Below are 18,835 nucleotides of genomic sequence, written 5' to 3' on the forward strand. Positions count from 1 at the left end.
TGAAAGCAAGAATTGTGGTAAAGTTATATAAGATCCACTCTGACTCCAGATTGTAGTGAGCCGTCATACTTTTGGTTTCTCTTGGACCTGAATACCACAGATGCCTTCTGTTGTCTATTGATTTTTTTTTCCAAGTAAAATTCCCTGAATGTAGCCCTAGCCCCAGGCTGCTTAATACTTGATTGGAGACCTCTTTGCCTGCTCTGGCTTTAGCCCCTTTTCCCTTGAAAATATGCTGGATCTGGGTCTTATTCCTTAGGGGACTTTAACCTTGACTTGAAAATCTTGCTGAACCAAATTTTATTATGGTACTAATGACTGAGTGGTTTTCTGAGATATTTTCATTTTTATTTTTATCGAAATGCAAATAGCCTTATTGTGTTTCTTGTGAAAAAAATTGTATATACCCATTGTAAAAATAAATAATAGAGAAATATATAAAAAGGATTTAAAAATATCCCATATGTCCTTCAGTAGTTTACCACTGGTAACATTTTAGTAAGTATCCTTTCACATATTTCTATCATATACACACACACACACCCTTTTTTTTTTTTTTGCAATGAACAAGTGTATCATGGACATCTTTCCATGTCAGTAAATGCAGATTTCCATAGTTCTCTTTAATGCCTCCATTGCATTCCATCCTATGGAAGCACCACAATTATATGGCACTCATATTGAAATAAAATACTTGAATTTTGAAAGAGGATTGGTGAGGACCTAATTATTTCAGCACAAAAGAAGAAATCACTAGTGTTTGAATTCTGAGCATCCTGGGAAAATGAAAGAGGTGACTTTTTTTGTGTGTGTGCAGGAAGAACTGTTTCTCATAACATGTTAAATCAGGCCCATTTGCCAATCAGACATCAGCCCCCTTGCCTGTATATGATGCTGGCCTGCAAGTAACTTTCACCTATTTATAATTAGGTTTGCAAGTTATTCTTGAGAGTATTGTGCTTGGTAATAAGCTAAGTGCCCCCAGATGGGTGCTTGAATCTTGATTACTGCTTCATGGTTCCAATAACCAACATCAAATTTGAAGCCAAGCATATTAGGAAGCTTTTCAATTCATTATATATTAACTTAAAAAAAGTTTTAAAAATTAACATAGAAATGATGATTTAAAAAATGAATTACTAGTTTTTGCCTAACAAGTTGGCAGAGATTTGAAAAGCACTAAAAAGTGGTGTTGACAGTGTGAGGGAACTGACACTTTCTGGTTGATGTTTTAACTTCACAAAGTTTAAAGATGTGCACATACTATGAATAATCTAGTCCAATTCTAGGAATTTAGCCTCATAAAATATAATTTTTTTCAACATTTTTCATTTCCAACATTTTCCAATAAATTTGAAACATATGGAAAAATTGAAAGAATTTTACAGTGAATATCTATATACTTACCACCTAAAGTCTACCATTAACATTTTGCTGTGCTTGCTTTATTATATGTTGATCCCTCTGTCTATTAATACATCTTATTTTTTGATGCAATAATTTTAATAAAAGTAAATTGCACACAAATACTCATAAAATATTTGAGTACACAAAGATTTACCTGCAAGTATATGAGCCCTTATTTATAATAGGAAAAATGAAAAAAATTGAAATATACAATAGTAATGGATTGGTTAATTATGGCACATCTCTAGATGGATACAGTCATTAAAAATGATATTCTAGGTGACTGTTTAATTACACAGGTTAAATGTTCATGTCAGCCGGGTGCGGTGGCTCAACGCCTGTAATACCAGTACTTTGAGAGGCCAAGGCAGGCGGATCACCTGAGCTTAGGAGTTCAAGACCAGCCTGGTCAACATGGTGAAACCCCCATCTCTACTAAAAATACAAAATTTAGCCAGGTGTGGGGGCTTGCGCCTATGGTCCTAGCTACTCGGGAGGCTGAGACAGGAGAATTGAGCCTGGGAGGTGGAGGTTGCAGTGAGCTGAGATTACATCATTGGTGGGTGACAGAGTGAGACCTTGTCTGGGGAAAAAAAAAAAGTTCATGTTAAGTGAAAAAAAGGTAGATTATGTGGTATAAACAACAGAATCCGAGTATGGTTAACATTCTTCAAACTATATTGACTATTACAATTTTAAATTATGATTCTTTTTAAAATTTATCTCTTCAGAGAGTGAAACCTATAACTCTTTTCTCTCACTCCCTTGAAATCCCTAAGGTTATTTTTGCTTGGTCCAGTGATTTCATCTGGAGTCACTATCCATCCTTGTAAGCTTCCATTACTGCTGTAGCTCTGGTAGGCATCCTTCTCTTTTTTTCCCAGGTAAGAGCAGAAGATTTTAAAGTTTAGAACAAGACAGCCCAGTACCCCATCTTTGTGTGTCTCCCAGCTTCCCCACCTCTCTATAGCAGAAACAGTAATTGGAAGATTACATATACATATACAAACATGTAATATTCACATAAGGCCTAGAAATAATTTCCCCCCTTCCAATCACATAAGATTTTCTTAGAATTTTTTTTTTCTTTTTCTTTACATTTATTCTTATTCTTTCTCTTCAGGAATTTGCTTTAAAAGTATATGTCCTTTATCTCTCCTTCTTAGTACTCCTCAGACTCATGCTTAGTGTTTTAAAAGCCAGATTGCTTCCTTAGACTGTAAACCCCATGGAGGTAAGATGACTCAATGAGTATCTGTTATTTGACTAAACCTTCAGGTTTAATTACCCATAGAACTAGCTCACTTAACAAATCAGATGCCTCTGTATTTTGATATAAACTGGATAATCTAGTGAATTACTTAGAATTGATTAATTATATGTGTATTATACATATATACTACATATACATAATGTATTTATTATATATATAATATATGTAATATAGTATATTATAAAAAAGTATGGGTGTATGTGTATATATGTGTATATACATATATATACATATACACATATATATATACATATACATACATATACACACATACCTTTTTTTTTTTTTTTTTTTTTAACAGGGTCTTGCTCTGTCTCACAGGCTGGAGTGCAGTGGCACAGTCATAGCTCACTGAATCATCTAATTCCTGGGCTCAAGTGATCCTCTCACCTCTGCCTCCCAAGTAGCTGGGACTGCAGGCATGCACCACCATGCCTAGCTAATTTAAGAATTTTTTTAGAGATGTGGATCTTGCTCTGTTGCCCGGGCTTGTCTCAAAGTCCTGGCCTCAAGTGTTCCTCTCTCCTCAGCTTCCCAAAGTGCTGAGATTACAGGCATGAGCCACTGTGTCCAGGCTGAATTCTAAAAGAGTTTAGTTTCTACTAGAATAACATTTTTTTTTCAACAATCAATTTACATAGAAAAATCAACAATGTTTAAAAAGAGAGGTTTGCAGGGAGTTTTTAGTAGTTTGTGTTTCTGAGTTGTCACGGGAATGGAATCGGATGATAAACCCTTCATCTTCCAGTCAACTCCAGTGTTTTATTTTTAATATTTGGCAACTCATAGTAAATTTAGGCTGCCTAATTTACTCAGATTATAACAACAGCACAAGTAGAAGAAAGAGTGCTAGACTTGGAGATAGAAATTGTTTTGTAGTTCTCTTCGCCATTTACTAGTAATGTAACCTTGAGTAAACTTCAGTGTTCTCATTCAAACTGTGGGCCCTTCTTACTTCCTGTTTTGGTTGGATATAACAAGTGTACAGTGCTATTATTGATACTAATAATGTCACACTTATAATTATCTTTTTATGGTTATCTCATAATTATGCAAGAAGAAGCAGGATGTGAATGGGGAAACATGAAGGAGCAGGAAGAGAGCAGAGACTGTAACACTTCCTTTCTTTCCATATTCTATTCTTACCTTTAGACGTTGGGAATAATGAGTAGCCTCCAAGTTGGAAACTAACCCTTATTCAGCCACCACCACCAGTTATCTCAGAGAGTGGTACAGAGACAAGTGAGAGTGACTCTCACTAAAAAACAGTGGTAGACTAATTAGAGCATTTAAAACATTCCATTTGAACTACATATATAATGTCTTACTTTCCTAGATCAACATTAGACAGAGATGTATTTTCCTCTTAAGTTCTCTCTTTCTTCATCATAGATTTTTTTATAACTTTTATTTAGTCAGTAGTATAATTAGAGGTATGGCAATTTGAATTTTTTTAGTTTTTCATTTTAAAATACCTCAGATGGCCAGGTATGTTGGCTCACACCTGTAATCCCAGTGCTTCGTTATGCCAAGAGGGGAGGATTGCTTGAGGCCAAGAGTTTGAGATCAGCCTGGACAGTATAGTGAGACTCCATCACTACAAAAACAAGAAAAATTAGATGGGCCTGGTGGCATGCACCTGTAGTCCTAGCTACTCTGGAGGCTGGGACAGACGGATTGCATAAGCCTGGGTGTTTGAGGTTACAGTGAGCTATGATCACAGCACTGCGCTCTATCTAATATGGGCAACAGAACAAGACTCTGTCTCAAAATAAAAACAAAAAAACCAAAAACAAAATACCTCAGAATTAATGTTTTATCTTAATAGATAGTACATTTGTGATACCAGTAGAAGATACTATGACAATTTAAGTGGAATGTAATTAGATAAGGAACAGCCATCTACTGTTTGTTTAAAAAATGCAATGAACTGCTAACAATTTTTTTTTTTTTTGAAACAGAGTCTCACTCTGTTGCCCAGGCTGGACTGCAATGGTGTGATCTCGGCTCACTGCAACCTCTGCCTCCCAGGTTCAGGTGATTCTCCCGCCTCAGCCTCCCGAATAGCTGGGATTACAGGCACCCATCATCATGCCTGGCTAATTTTTGTATTTTTGTAGAGGCGGGATTTCACCATGTTGGCCAGGCTGGTCTCAAACTCCTGATCTGAGGTGATCTGCCCACCTCGGCCTCCCAAAGTGCTGGGATTACAGGCGTTGAGCCACCATGCCCGCTGAACTGCTAACATTTTAAAAACTGAGACCTATCAGAGGGTAGAGGGTCAAAAGAGGGAGAGGATCAAGAAAAATAACTAATGGGTAATAGGCTTAATATCTGGGTGATGAAATAATCTGCACAACAGACTCCCATGACACAAGTTTACCTGTGTAACAAACCTGAACATGTACCCCTGAACTGAAAAGTTAAAAAAATTGAATAAGCAAATTTCATGAAAGGGATTGATTGTGCTCATGATAGATGAACTCAAGGAATAATCCTAATTTGTACAAATTATCAAATTTAGCTGTAAGTGATTTTACAGACTAGATTATCTATCATGAAAAATTATTGGTAGTTTTGTGATAATTAATAAGTTTTATAATCTTGCAAGCAACTGCATGAAACAACATTATTTTTCATTTCAACCATCGCTGATCAAAAGATACTTCAACTCTGCACTATAGAGTGATAAATTCTTGTTTAACTATGGTCCTTGGGATTCCAAAACAGGGTTTAGGTAAAATACATCATCTTTTGATCCTAAATATATGATGATCAAAAGTCTAAAATTTTTTTTTTTACATTTTTCTTCTAAATTAGTTGTATTTGTAGATAGTTGAACAACCATACCAAAGATATGTAGATATGTGAATGGATATCAAACTTGAGGGAAGGGTTTTTGTGGAGTTAGAGAGTACTATTTGCTTAGCTCCCAATGTTTTTATTGGATGAAATATTAGATTAATTTTTTTATCAATGACTTTAACAGGTTCTCTTTCAACACACATTTATGCCAGCATTAATGCCTTCATGTATTAACATTTTAATTCCCCCAAAATAATACTTATCATGGTCAATTACTTCTATTACATACCAGTTCATCTTACTAGTTGCTTTATTATCTTATTTAATCTTCACAAAACTCTTATGACAATAGATATTAATATTAATATGTCAAATAAATGGATAAGATTAGTGAAGATGGATAAAAGCAGTTATAATAATAATAACAATAATAATATTATAATAAAGACAGCAGCCTAAGTTTATGGAGGACTAACTATAGGTACTGCACTAAGTGATTTGCATATATTAATTCATTTCAACTCATGATATTGATATCTTTATTCTCTTCACTTTATTATGAGGAAACTGAGACATGACACAAAGGTTAAACTTGCATAAGGACAATAGCTAGGAAGTGATTATATTCTGGCTTTTGTTAAGTTCTGGCTTTGGGAAACAGTAGTTCTTAAAAGTTAGTCATATTAAATAAGACATTTATTGAGAGTAGGTAGTATGATTTTGCATGTGACATTTCTGAATTTGTGAGATGAAAGTGAGATGCAGTTTTTGAACAAGATATTTTCTTTACCAGTGACCAACAGAAGTATGTTGCATCAATTTAAAATCCTCTAAATATAGGGCCGGGCGCAGTGACTCATGCCTGTAATCCCAGCACTTTGGGAGGCTGAGTCGGGGTGGATCACTTGAGGCTGTGAGTTTGAGACCAGCCTGGCCAACATGGTGAAACACCATCTCTACTAAAAAAATACAAAAATTAGCTGGGCGTGGTGGCAGGTGCCTGTAATCCTAGCTACTCGGGAGGCTGAGGCAGGAGAATTGCTTGAACCCAGGAGGCGGAGGTTGTAGTGAGCCGAGATTGCACCACTGCACTCCAGCCTGGGCGAGAGAGCAAGACATTGTCTCAAAAAAAAAAAAAAAATCCTCTAAATATAAATGAATATTTTCAACAGAAGCAAACATAATCAATGCTGGCTTGGGATATCTTATTTTATGTGACACTTATTTTCATAAATGGGTATTGATACTACCATATCACTTTATCAATTTATGATTATTTTTGTATTTAATTGAAGACTTTTCTTAGAGAAATTGAGATATCATTTAATAGTAGTGAAAAACATGATTTAACAATTGATCTACTTTAATGAACAGGAGCATATTGTCCTTATTGAAGCCTTATTTCTATACATGAAACGATAATTTACAAATAGAAGTGGGAACCAAGCCCTATACTTCAATTAGACAATTTTTGATGAAAATTAACCATTATTAACTCTTAAAATTTTTGTGGATATATTATTGCAAAATAGCTGCTAAACTTAAGTTTTTTTTTTAAGGTTCTAAATTAACTTACTGGCTAATGAAGACTAGAGAGACTAGAGTTGAGAAATAAGGTGTAAGTTTTTTTTTAATAAATCATGTCCAGCACTCATCCACTCAGTAAAAGGAAACAGTATCTAGTTAACTTAGATACTGATTTTTAATAATAAGTAGTAAACATTATTAATGAATGCTCAGAAGGGGGAAATACCTGAAAGTATTTCCTATGTAACTCGTGTTCTAGCCAACATTGCTTTGTATTTTTTTGTCTCTAATGTCTTCATTTATGAAGTTTTGAGTCATTTTCCATAGAATAGAGATAACCTAGATTTTGTCTTTTGATTCACACAATTCAGCTACCTATACACACTGACTTTGTTGGTCAATAATTTTTATATTATTGAAGTTTGTGTTCTGCTTGAAGTTCGATTACTGTAGTTCCTCATCCTTTTGCAGAGGTATCAGAGGTGGGTACCAAGCATATTTTATTTATCCATTTACTATCCTTATTACTTCAGAGCCTCAGGTTGCACCTTCAGATTACATTTTTAAAAACTATGAAAATGATAGAGTCATAAAAATGGCAATAATATACTAGTGGAAGAAAAGATTTTTGTCTTAGGGCCTTGTAGTTCACTAACTGGGATTTTCCTTAGACCAGGGCAGGTAGAATATTATAGAAAGTGAGGCCCTCGACAAAAAACAACCTATCATAAATTTCCTGAAGCATAAAACTGAGAATCAGTAACAGGAGATGATCTCAATTGCCAAGGAACATATTCAAAGAATGATGATCTTCTGAGGTAACCAGGCCTTGAAATACACTCATTTGCCGTAAGGATTTTATTAGGTGGCTTCTAGGATGAGTTCTATTTTATATGTCCAAAATAGACTCATATTGTCAGAATATTATTTTTTTTATAATGGAATAAATGGTGAGCCACAGTTCTCAGTAAGCATTAACAATTTATCTGTAAAGCAACTGCTATTTTTGGACTGAACTATAGATATATTGATAGATGTAAATGATGACTAAGAAGCATGTTACCTCTGTATTTGGGAATGTAATTTTAAAGCAATGTTAAAATTCCAGGAAGTCTGTTATGTTTAATGTGCATAGATGCAAATGGAAGCATGTGGAGTAGTCAGTATTTATTTATTGAATGAATGAATCTAATGCTGACAGATAAATGGATTTTTTAAAGGAAATAACTGTGAATGCAGCAGACCCCAATCCCACTTTTGTGTTTTATTTAAGATATTATTAAAGGGTTCAGAGACAAATTAAAATTTAATTTAATTTAAAGTGTAAGTATATGCTATATAGTAGTGTGGTCTATGAGAGGGGAGAGTATGGAATATTCTGAAAACCAGTCATGTCAGATTAGGATCTTTAATTCCAGTAAAACTGGGGATTATTGCACTAAATATACTATTTATTATACAAACTATATTTTTTTAACTAGTATATAACAAAAGTGTTTGTTTACTCATTCTTGAAACTAATCAGAAAGCAACATGTAGAGATGCGGCACTGAAACTATTTGAACCATCTAATGAAATTTGTGACTTAGGGGATCTTAAAGCAGTTTAGTGTTCTGCTGTAAAGCCAGGAGTCTTAGATAGAGGCAGGGCCATGCTTCATATTCTGCTGAATCTTCTTTTTACTTTAAGCCCTTGGTACCTGAGTAATAGCACTTTGCAAAATTCAGAGTGTGTTAGGTTCAGTAAGAGTCTGTAACCTAAATGGCTTCTTAAGGTTACTTCTATCTTTGAAATTCTCTGTGCTATATTCTCCTTGGCAAAGCAAAAAGAAAATCTACTTTTTGAAATAAATCAAGTTGACTAAATATACATAGGTAACTAATTCTCTTTTTATGTATTAAGCTAGTAGAAAAGCCTTTGTAAAGATACGTGCCACAGCCATTGTATTTTAACTCAGCAGTAAGTTATATCAGAAAGTTTTCTTTACATATAGTTGTAATTTTGAGGTATTTTTTTAAAAATCAAAAGTAAGATCATTTCTAGCAGCAGCTGTATACTTAAGAGGATACTGAGCTGGTGTTTCTGTACAAAAATCTGACAGGCTTTCATTGTGGAGCGTTTATGTCCAATTGTAAAGGTCTAACTTAGGAAGCAGTTGTTTCAGAGGAGGGCCATTTAATGCATTATTTTAATTGCCCTAATTATACATTTTTCCCATTTCTTTTAATGAATTTGGGATGCTTTTCATAGCAAAGACTTGGAACCAACCCAAATGCCCATCAACGATAGACTGGATAAAGAAAATGTGGCACATATATACCATGGAATACTATGCAGCTATAAAAAGGATGAGTTCATGTCCTTTGCAGGGACACGGACGAAGCTGGAAACCATCATTCTCAGCAAACTAACACAGAAACAGAAAACCAAACACCAAATGTTCTCACTCATAAATGGGAGTTGAACAATGAGAATACATGGACACAGGGAGGGGAACATAACACACCGGGGCCTGTCATGGGGTTGGGGGAGAGGGGAAGGATAGCATTAGGAGAAATACCTAATGTAGATGACAGGTTGATGGGTGCAGCAAACCACCATTGCACATGTATAACTGTGTAACAAACCTGCACATTCTGCATTCTGCACATGTATCCCAGAACTTAAAGTATATATATAATTCTTATCTGAAAAAAAAAAGACACTTAATAGATTGTTGGGGGTTTCAAACTTTAGGTGGCTCTTTTTTTCATGAAGAATTTCTGAGGAAGATATGTTGACTTTATAACCGAATCTAAACTTAAAGTTTATATATATATAAAGTATATATATATCTTATATATATATAAAGTATATATATATCTTATATATATATAAAGTATATATATATCTTATATATATATAAAGTATATATATATCTTATATATATATAAAGTATATATATATCTTATATATATATAAAGTATATATATATCTTATATATATATAAAGTATATATATCTTATATATATATAAAGTATATATATCTTATATATATATAAAGTATATATATAATCAAATTTAAACTTAAAGTATATATATATATATAATTCTTATCTGAAAAAAAAGACACTTAATAGGTTGTTGGGGGTTTCAAACTTTAGGTGGCTCTTTTTTCATGAAGAATTTCTGAGGAAGATATGTTGACTTTATAATCGAATCTAAAATAAATGAAAGTGAAACGACTACTTAGAACTCTTTTCTGCCCCTTTGATTTTTTTTTTTTGAAGCCAGTAGAAACTCCATATGTGGAGGGAGATACGTTACTTAGAACATATTACAGTAAGATTTGATCTCACAAAAGATTAAGTAGAATCTAAAATTTGAGTTTTCAAAATTATTTTATTAAGTATATTTACAATTTTATTCCTTAGATAAAAAGATTAATTTAAAAATACTTTATGGAATGAAGGGAATTCCCATTAGCATAATTTTCTATGGAGGGCTCAAAAACAATCTTCTCATATATCCTAAAGGAATTAATTGTTGAAGTAGCAATGTAGAATCTCATGATATGAATGGCAAGCTTCAGATATTAAAATGATTGTTGAATTTTTTTGGTAGCTTGAATGAGATTGACTACTTGTCTGGATTTTTTTTTAAACTGTTGGGTAAAGACTAACCATTGCATAGAGTATCATTTTTACATAAAATCATTGGCCAGAACAATGGCTTATATAGCCCCTGATATTTCATCCACTAATACCTGAAATGCTCACTATGAAAGAGACTTTATTAAAAATGCAGATGAATTATTTTGGGAAAAGGGAACAAAACATTTTCAAACTGGAATAGTGGTTCTGAACCCTGTGACTGGACTCTAAGCTCTGACTTGGTTAGATCACTTCCATCACAACTGTGTCCTTAGCATTTAGCACAGTGCCTGGCACATAAATGCCAGAAACTGATATCGCTTGTCTCTTGATTTTTCTGGGTTAGAACTATCTAGAATTTCTTCTCTCCTCAATATACTGCGAACTTAACTAAAAGTCAGCAATATTAGTATAAATATTTTGTCATTATCAGTTTATTATCTATTTTATTAAAGGATACTTATTAAATAAAGTGGCCAGGAATAATTTGTTAAAGTTTATTTCTGAATTTATGTGCTTAAGGGCAAATAATAATTTTACCTTAAAGCAAAAGGAAATAACCAAGGATTGCATTGTTAAAGGTTTTCAAAAGGGAGACATCAAAGTGTTTTAACAATATTGTTTTTGATTGCATAAATGTGATATGGGAACTTCAATAATGCTCTTCCATATGGTGCCTGCGAATTTGCTGTTTTGGATTGTTTGCTCTTAGCAAGTATAAGTCTTAGGTATTTGTGATAAGCATTGAGAGAAGCTTCATGCAGTTCAAGCTAACCTCATAGGAGCCTTAGGATAGAGATTACATGTTTGTCTCAGCTACAGTTCAGAATGCATTGAAAAGACCCAGGAAGGCTGTCAAGTTGGCAATGGCACCTAAAGGCTGTCCCAATGGATGCCTGAGAAAATGCATTTTTTGGTCAGTGAGTGGGAGGGTACAACAGCCTGGCAGACTAAATCTCATCTCTATGCTCCAATTGCTCAACTTTAGCTTATTTTGAAGGAAAAGAAAAGTAGTAATCTGGAAGGGACAAGATATTTTTAGATTATTAAAATGACTATTGGCTATTCTGAAATAACATTATTAAATGTTCTCTTTCCAATAAGTATTTGTGAAGCATTTCACCCTCAGCCTTCCTTTAAGTTTTTTAGATATGAAAAAGAAGGGGAAAAATATCAATGTAACAGTTATCTTAAACTCTGAAATTCTTCTCTCTGTCCACAACTTCCTTATTTTCAACTGTATTTATGCTTCTCTCTGAACATTCTTTGTATATTCTTTTTGTCTCAAGGCCCTCAATGACATCAGTCCTCTTTTATTTCTCTTGCTTTCTTACTTAGTCTTGACCTTGGCTACTTCAGCAATGCCCACAACAGGACCTAGGTTCCATGTCCCTTGGCTGTATGCTTTATGTTACACCTCTATTGCCACTTCCCAATCCTCTTTTACAATCCCCTCTGTCTTCTTTCTTTCACTCCCAGGTTTTGTGAATAAGTAATCTATAGTACCTGGACTTCTTCGTTATTTGTTCCAACTTCAACTCTTTTTCTTTTGGCTTCTACCAAAATCAAACTATGGAAATTGCTTCCTTCTAAGTTACTAGTTACCTTACAATCACCTTACAGTCTAATGCCTTCATCTTTCTTGACCACGTTGTAACATTTGACACTACTGACTAAGCCCCTTCCTCTTGAAATTGTCTCATTTTTGTCTCTGTGACACTGGTGGCAAGGAATATATTTTTTATTCCCCCTAATAGGTCATTTAACTGTTGTTCTATGGCAGTAGTTCGAACATCTCCCCTAACTCAGAGTCCTTGCAGGAGGGTTGGAGGTCAACCTATGTAAATCAAGATGAATCCAGAGAGGAGGCATGGGGCTGAAAATGAGAATCTGAATCAAGAGTCATGAATATAGAGCTGATCATAGGGGATCTTGGGAAATTACCTCCAATAAAGCAGAAGTGCCCCCAGCTTTCCATTTTGACAGCAGGCATCCTGATAAGTCAGACTGACTTAAAAACACATGGTTGGAATCTGGCAACAAGAAACTTGGAGGCTGAGGATGGATTCCATGTCTCCCTGTGTCTACCTTATGAACCTATCAACCGATCCTGGCTTCCATAATCACTCAGCAGTTGGGAGAGAGGCTGCAGGAGCACACCTTGGGTGTTTCTCAGGTGGGATGCCAACTTAGAAAAATGTTTCTTCAAATCATACTTCTTTGATCACGCAGGGTATTGGAATTAACCTTACTGCCAGAGGAATCTAGTACCTTTTCCTCCATGTATTATACCTTGGGTCCTTGGGGATGGCTGAGAGAGGTGCACATGGTGATACATATAGAGGGTAGTGGTGGGAAGCAAGAGGGGCTCTGCACTAAGGAAAGTAATTGTCAGTAGAAGGTGAAGAATGTTAAGTTGTGACTTTAGATTGGGCTGTGAAATAGTCAGCGTTTTTAGCAGTTTGTCTGAATCTCCCCTCCAGAGGGGTATTAGGCTAGCTGTGCTAGGATATTAGCCAGGTTGCTTGTGTGCTGTTAGGTTCCTGAATCTGGGATTCCTGTTCAAGTTAGCAGGGAGTACTCAAAGTCAGAGAGATAGACCAAGTCAGAATCCATTAAGGAAAGCTGAGATTTAAACACCAGGAAGTGTCCAAAGAATTGGAGGGAGTGATGGTGTCAAGGGTTTGAAGTTAGGCAGAAGTAAGACTGCAGTGAGATTAGGTGGGGATAAAGTGAGGAGGATCCTAAGTGATTACCCTCACTAATTTCAAGTATGCTGGAACTTCTTTGCAGTTGATGGATGGATGGTATTTGACTGTGTCAAGAGGTTTGAGGGGTTAGGCAAAGCTAAGAGGTAGTATGAACATGTAGGTAGAAGAACCAGATGGAATCTGTAATTTTCATGCTTTCTTCTGGCCTTTGTCCTTGTCTATGTATTCTTTGTGCTAGTCTCTTGCTTGCTAGAGGTTATCTGCTGAGTCTTCCTGGATGGTATATAGCTGTTGCAGGGATTGTTTGGTAGCTACGGGTGACAGCTCTGCCCAGAGGTTCTGGGAAGCAGCTGAGTGGAAGCTGTAGTGTCTAGGGTTATATCTCTCCTAATCAGCTGCTCGTTCTTTCAGTGTAAGATCCATAGCTTATTTACCTTTGCAGCACTTTCCCAGGGGATGATTTTGAATAAATGACATACTGGAAGGTGTATTATAAAGAACAATGAAATTTTACTCTGTAGAAAGGCTTTTTGTGAACATAACCAATGCGACATTATTGCTCTACAATGGGCATTTTATGAAATAATGAAGAAAAAATTCAGAATATGCATACATGCATCTGCTCCAAGGTATATTAAAAATGAAATTTTAATTGCCGTTTATCCCAAAGGACCAAAAGTGTCTTATTGGACACAAGATCTTTTTAAATAAAAGTCGATCCACCTTCCATACTGGAACTTTTACATATAAGATGATGTAGTTTAGTGTTCTTTTTAAAAATAATAAACGAATGTTTCAGGAAACCTGTGATAGACTGAATCAGGTGGAACTGATTTAATGTTATGGATAATTACATAATTAGTGATGTAAAAAATAAACCATACTATCTACTTGATGGACTGGAGCTGCTGTGAAGGAGGTACATAATTATACAATCAGCATCCTGCTCCTGTGCTGATTCTAGGTAATACTTTTTCTGCCTTGTCTGGGAAGGGATCTCCTGTCTTATATTTCTTGATGTTATTTAAGTGAAGAGAGCTGAGTGTTCAGTAATTCTCAATTCATGAGCTAGGTCTATGTGAGAGCATCCACTGAACCCAATGACTTTCAAACTTTTTAAATATAAACCCATAATAAGAAATACATTTTACATTAAGACCTAGAACACTCCACACATGCATACCTGAAACCAAGTTTCATGAGACAATTCTTACTCTTTCTGATCTATTCTACTCAATCTATCCTGTGCTATTTTGTTTTTTAAAAATGCTGGTCAAGGCCCAGCAATTGATTTCAGAACTTACTAATGGCTCATGAGTCACATTTGGAAAATACAACCTTTGACCCTTAGTGGTTGCTAACATCAGCAGAAGGGATTTGGAAGGTAACATGTGGGTCTGCCAGGGGCTTTGTGTAGCAGGTGGTGTGGCATGGTTGAAAGAACAAGGGCTTTAAAATTAGGGAGATTTGGTTTTACATCCCTACTTTCCCTCCTTCTGTGTGACTTTGAAAATATTACTGAACCTCTTAAAGCCACAAATCTCTTATCTAGAAAATGGGATCCCAAATACAGGAGTTGGGAGGTTGGGAACTGGGAGCTGTATGTAAGCATGTGTGGGTGTGGATGTGTGTATTAAATATCATGAAGTAAAACAGTTGGCTAATGCTGTGAAAGTAAAACACATATGTGGTAGGTGCTTCATTAAGTTTAGTTTGCTCTCCACATCTTTCTCAACTACAGATACCTCAATTGGAGAAAGATGTCATTACAATCCCTACCTCGCAGGGTGGCTATGAGGATCAAATAAGATGGTGGGAGCCAAAGGTTTACAAATGTTCACTTTTATTAGTGTAACCTTAAGGCAGCTTTACTGTTTCAGAATAAATCTTTGTGTGAGTAGAATGGTGAGTCCTGCAAATGGTAAGTGACAAAACTAGAAAACAAAACTGGTTTTGAAATTCTGTATCATAACTGTTAGTAGCAAGACTTGTTTGGAGATACAGTGGTACTATGTGTTGACACTGAAATGCTGCTCCCAAAACTGTTGAAGGATGATTTATAATGTTTATAGTGCCTATTATAAGTCACAATATACATTTGAAGTTCCATATTACATTCTATATAAAATTATTCCACAAAGAACTTTGCTTCATCAAGACCTGGAAAAATGAACACGAAGACAACTAATTACCCTTTTGTATAAAATTTCTGTCAATTTTTCTTTACCCAAAGTAGAATACAGTATAATAATTTAATTGTAAGACTTAGAAAAATGTAAACGCCATCTCACAATGTGAAAACTTGGGATGGTGGGGGAGCTTTCTATTGTACTTTTTTGTATTTTTATAAAACCCCTTTTTTCTTTAAATATGTTATAGTTTTTACAACTTCTGCAATAGTTTATGACTTTGAAATGCTAGTTCCTTTCTAGTTTTAATTTTGGACTTTTTTTGCCTGAAAGGACATTTTTTGGTTTTGTTACTATCTGTGCTCCTTTCTTTCATTCATCTTTTGTTTGGTATTCTACTGAGATTGTGATTATTTAGTGGTAACCTGGGCTTTGTTGGTTATGTGGGAGGGACATAAATCAGCCAAGGCAGGTATGAGGCAATGACAGCTACAAAGCATCTTTTCCATATCTCTTATTCTCCACGGTATCTAATCTCTGGTTGCTCCAAAATGATTCATTCTCACTTTAAGCATATGTTGGTTGATTGCACTTAATTTTTATGCCATTTCTAGGTTTCCAGTCCCTTAACTTGAATTAGAAAATCACCTAACACTTTATGTTAAGTTTGAGTCACACTTAGCGATGGTCAGGAGAAAGGACCTGGCTCCTTTAAGACAGAAGCACCTTTTTTCTCTGCCAGAAAGCTCATTGTAAAACTGAAGGACTTAACCAAAAAGGAAGGGTTTCAATGTAAATTGAATATTGATAGAGAAGGGAGGTTAATTGGCCTTAGTTACTTGGTTGCTAAGGAAGCATTTTCCTGATTGGGAGGAGAAACCCTCCTGGGTGTTGCACAGCTTCTTGTGGACCTAAGATGCTTTGTTTTATCTCTTGCTTTCTGTTTCTGAGTTGGAAGAGGAAAGAGCAGAAAGCTATCATAGGAATGAAAAGCTGCGTGAAGCAGATGGTTAGGCTCTCTCTTCGTTACAGAAAGAGAGAGAGCTAAATACTGACTAGCAACAAGCCAGTGCCAGCAAGGACTCTTTAAGGCAGACAGTTGGAAAATACCATAAGGGCAAGATATAAAGAGCTTGCTGGGAGGACATAGAGAGGTTAGACCAGAGTGTTTTCAGTGCCTGAAACATGTAGGCAAGAGAAATCAAAGGCTATTTTGAATGGCATCCAACATCTATGTGAAATCATGGGGTTAAAATGTTTTCAATATGGTTAGATTTATTAAGAAAAATTATTTAGTTTGTATTTAGTTGTTTGTGTTTTGCAGGTTTTATACTATATTGTATGTTTAGCAAATTTAGAATTTGTTAATCTATAATTATTTCAACAAAATGTTATAAATATCTCATGTTATTACATAGTTCATCACTTAATAATGAAAGTAACTTTGGAGTAAATAAATTACAAATTTTTATTTAAATATTTTTTCAAAGCAAAAATGTCTGTGTAGGTCAGGTGCGCTGGCTCATGCCTGTAATCCCAGCACTTTGGCAGGCTGAGGCAGGTAGATCACTTGAGGTTAGGAATTCGAGGCCAGCCTGGCCAACATAGTGATATGCTGTCTCTACTAAAAATACAAAAATTAGGCAGGTGTGGTGGCGTGCACCAGTAATCTCAGCTACTCAGGAGGCTGAGGCAGGAGAATCACTTGAACCTGGGAAGCAGACATTGCAGTGAGCTGAGATCACGCCACTGGACTCCAGCCTGGACGACAGAGCAAGACTCCATATCCAACAATAACAACAACAACAACAACAAAACAACAGCAACAACAAAAAGTCTTTATAGATTGTCTATTCATATATGCTAGGCTCTCTGATTATGCTTAAGTAGTTTGTAAAGTTAGTATTTCCACATACTGAATGATACTCCATTAACCCTAGGAGTTAGTGCCTATGCTTATATTTTGCTTAATTTCATTTTTTTCCTTACTGATTCCTTCAACAAACACGTTTTTGGATATCTTTTGAGCATTGGGTACCGTGCTGAAAGATACAGGCATAAAACACTAGGAAATAGTGACACACTTCTCAGGAGAGTTTGGAAAATAAAAGTATTTTTACTGGTATTTTCTGATTTGTAATAAGTTTCTTAGGTCTTCTTCATTATGGGTATTGAATGTTATTATTTGTACTGAATCTTATTTAAAATTTTAATGGCAATTTTAATTGTAAAATCTTTTCAACAGTATTATTATTTTTGTGGACATATACTTAAAGAGAAGACTAGAATTTCTTGACTCCTCCTGAAACCTTGGAATGTCATAGGAGAATACAGAAATCCTCCTTGGTAACTTTTCTTCAATTTACCTTAGGTTTCATGGCCATGTAGTTCTTGTGTTGTGAGTGTAGCAGGAGGATCTCAGACAAAAAGCAAATGTGGTAATACTTTTGAGGGCCTCTGATTATAGTAATATTCTCAGGAAAGCTAGTTTAACATGGAATTATTTAAGTGTAGCCAGAGAGCTTAGTAAATGTAATGATGGTCATCAGTGATATACTAGAAGTCAGATAATATTATCAAGTAAAAAAATTCATAGAATAGTAGACTAAATTGGACTCCCTCAATTGTATAGTAGTAGAATAATGTGTTAAATATGTGAAGAGTACTCAGTGGTCCTTTTTCCATATAAATATTGAGATACAGGTACATTCTGGTTGTTTAAAAAAATTGTATGCTAAATCCACATTTTCAGATCGCCTAATTCTAATCTTGCTTTACAATCCATTGGTTTAGGCTTTTGGTAGCCATTGTAATTTGGATTGCCTTTCAAAGATTTGAGGTTTGGTAAATGATAGGTGTCTTCAGGGAGAAGGGAGAACAATAATTTGGAGATCCAGCTGGGCATGGTGGCTCACGCCTGTAATTCCAGCACTTTGGGAGTTCGAGGCAGGCGACGCTTCAGCTCAGGAGTTCGAGACCAGCCTGGGCAACATGGCAAAACCCCATCTCTATTTTAAAAATACAAAACTAGCCAGGCATGGTGGCGTACGCCTGTAGTCCCAGCTACACGAGAGGCTGAGGTAGGAGGATCACTTGGATCCAGGAGGCAGAGATTGCAGTGAGCAGTGCAGTGAGATCATACCATTGCACTCCAAGCCTTGGTGACAGAGCAAGACCATCACAAAAAAACTTCACTGAAAAAAAAATAGACTAACAAAATATAAGATTCAGTGTTAAAAGGTAAATATTTTATAGAGATTTTGAGCAGAATCATGAATAAATGAGAGAAACTAGCATTTGTAATAATAATATTTTGTGGGTTTTTTGATGTCCTGTTTATTTTAGCTCAGT

General features: G+C 35.3%; 1 protein-coding gene across 5 annotated transcripts in view; it reads left to right on the forward strand.

The window, feature by feature from the left end:
- Positions 1-18,835, forward strand: part of ATG10 (autophagy related 10) — a 300,426-nt gene that overhangs the window by 103,162 nt on the left and 178,429 nt on the right. The window lies entirely within an intron of this gene.

The sequence above is a fragment of the Gorilla gorilla genome, chromosome 4 (genome assembly GCF_029281585.2).
Source record: "Gorilla gorilla gorilla isolate KB3781 chromosome 4, NHGRI_mGorGor1-v2.1_pri, whole genome shotgun sequence".
In the NCBI taxonomy this organism is placed as follows: domain Eukaryota; kingdom Metazoa; phylum Chordata; class Mammalia; order Primates; family Hominidae; genus Gorilla; species Gorilla gorilla.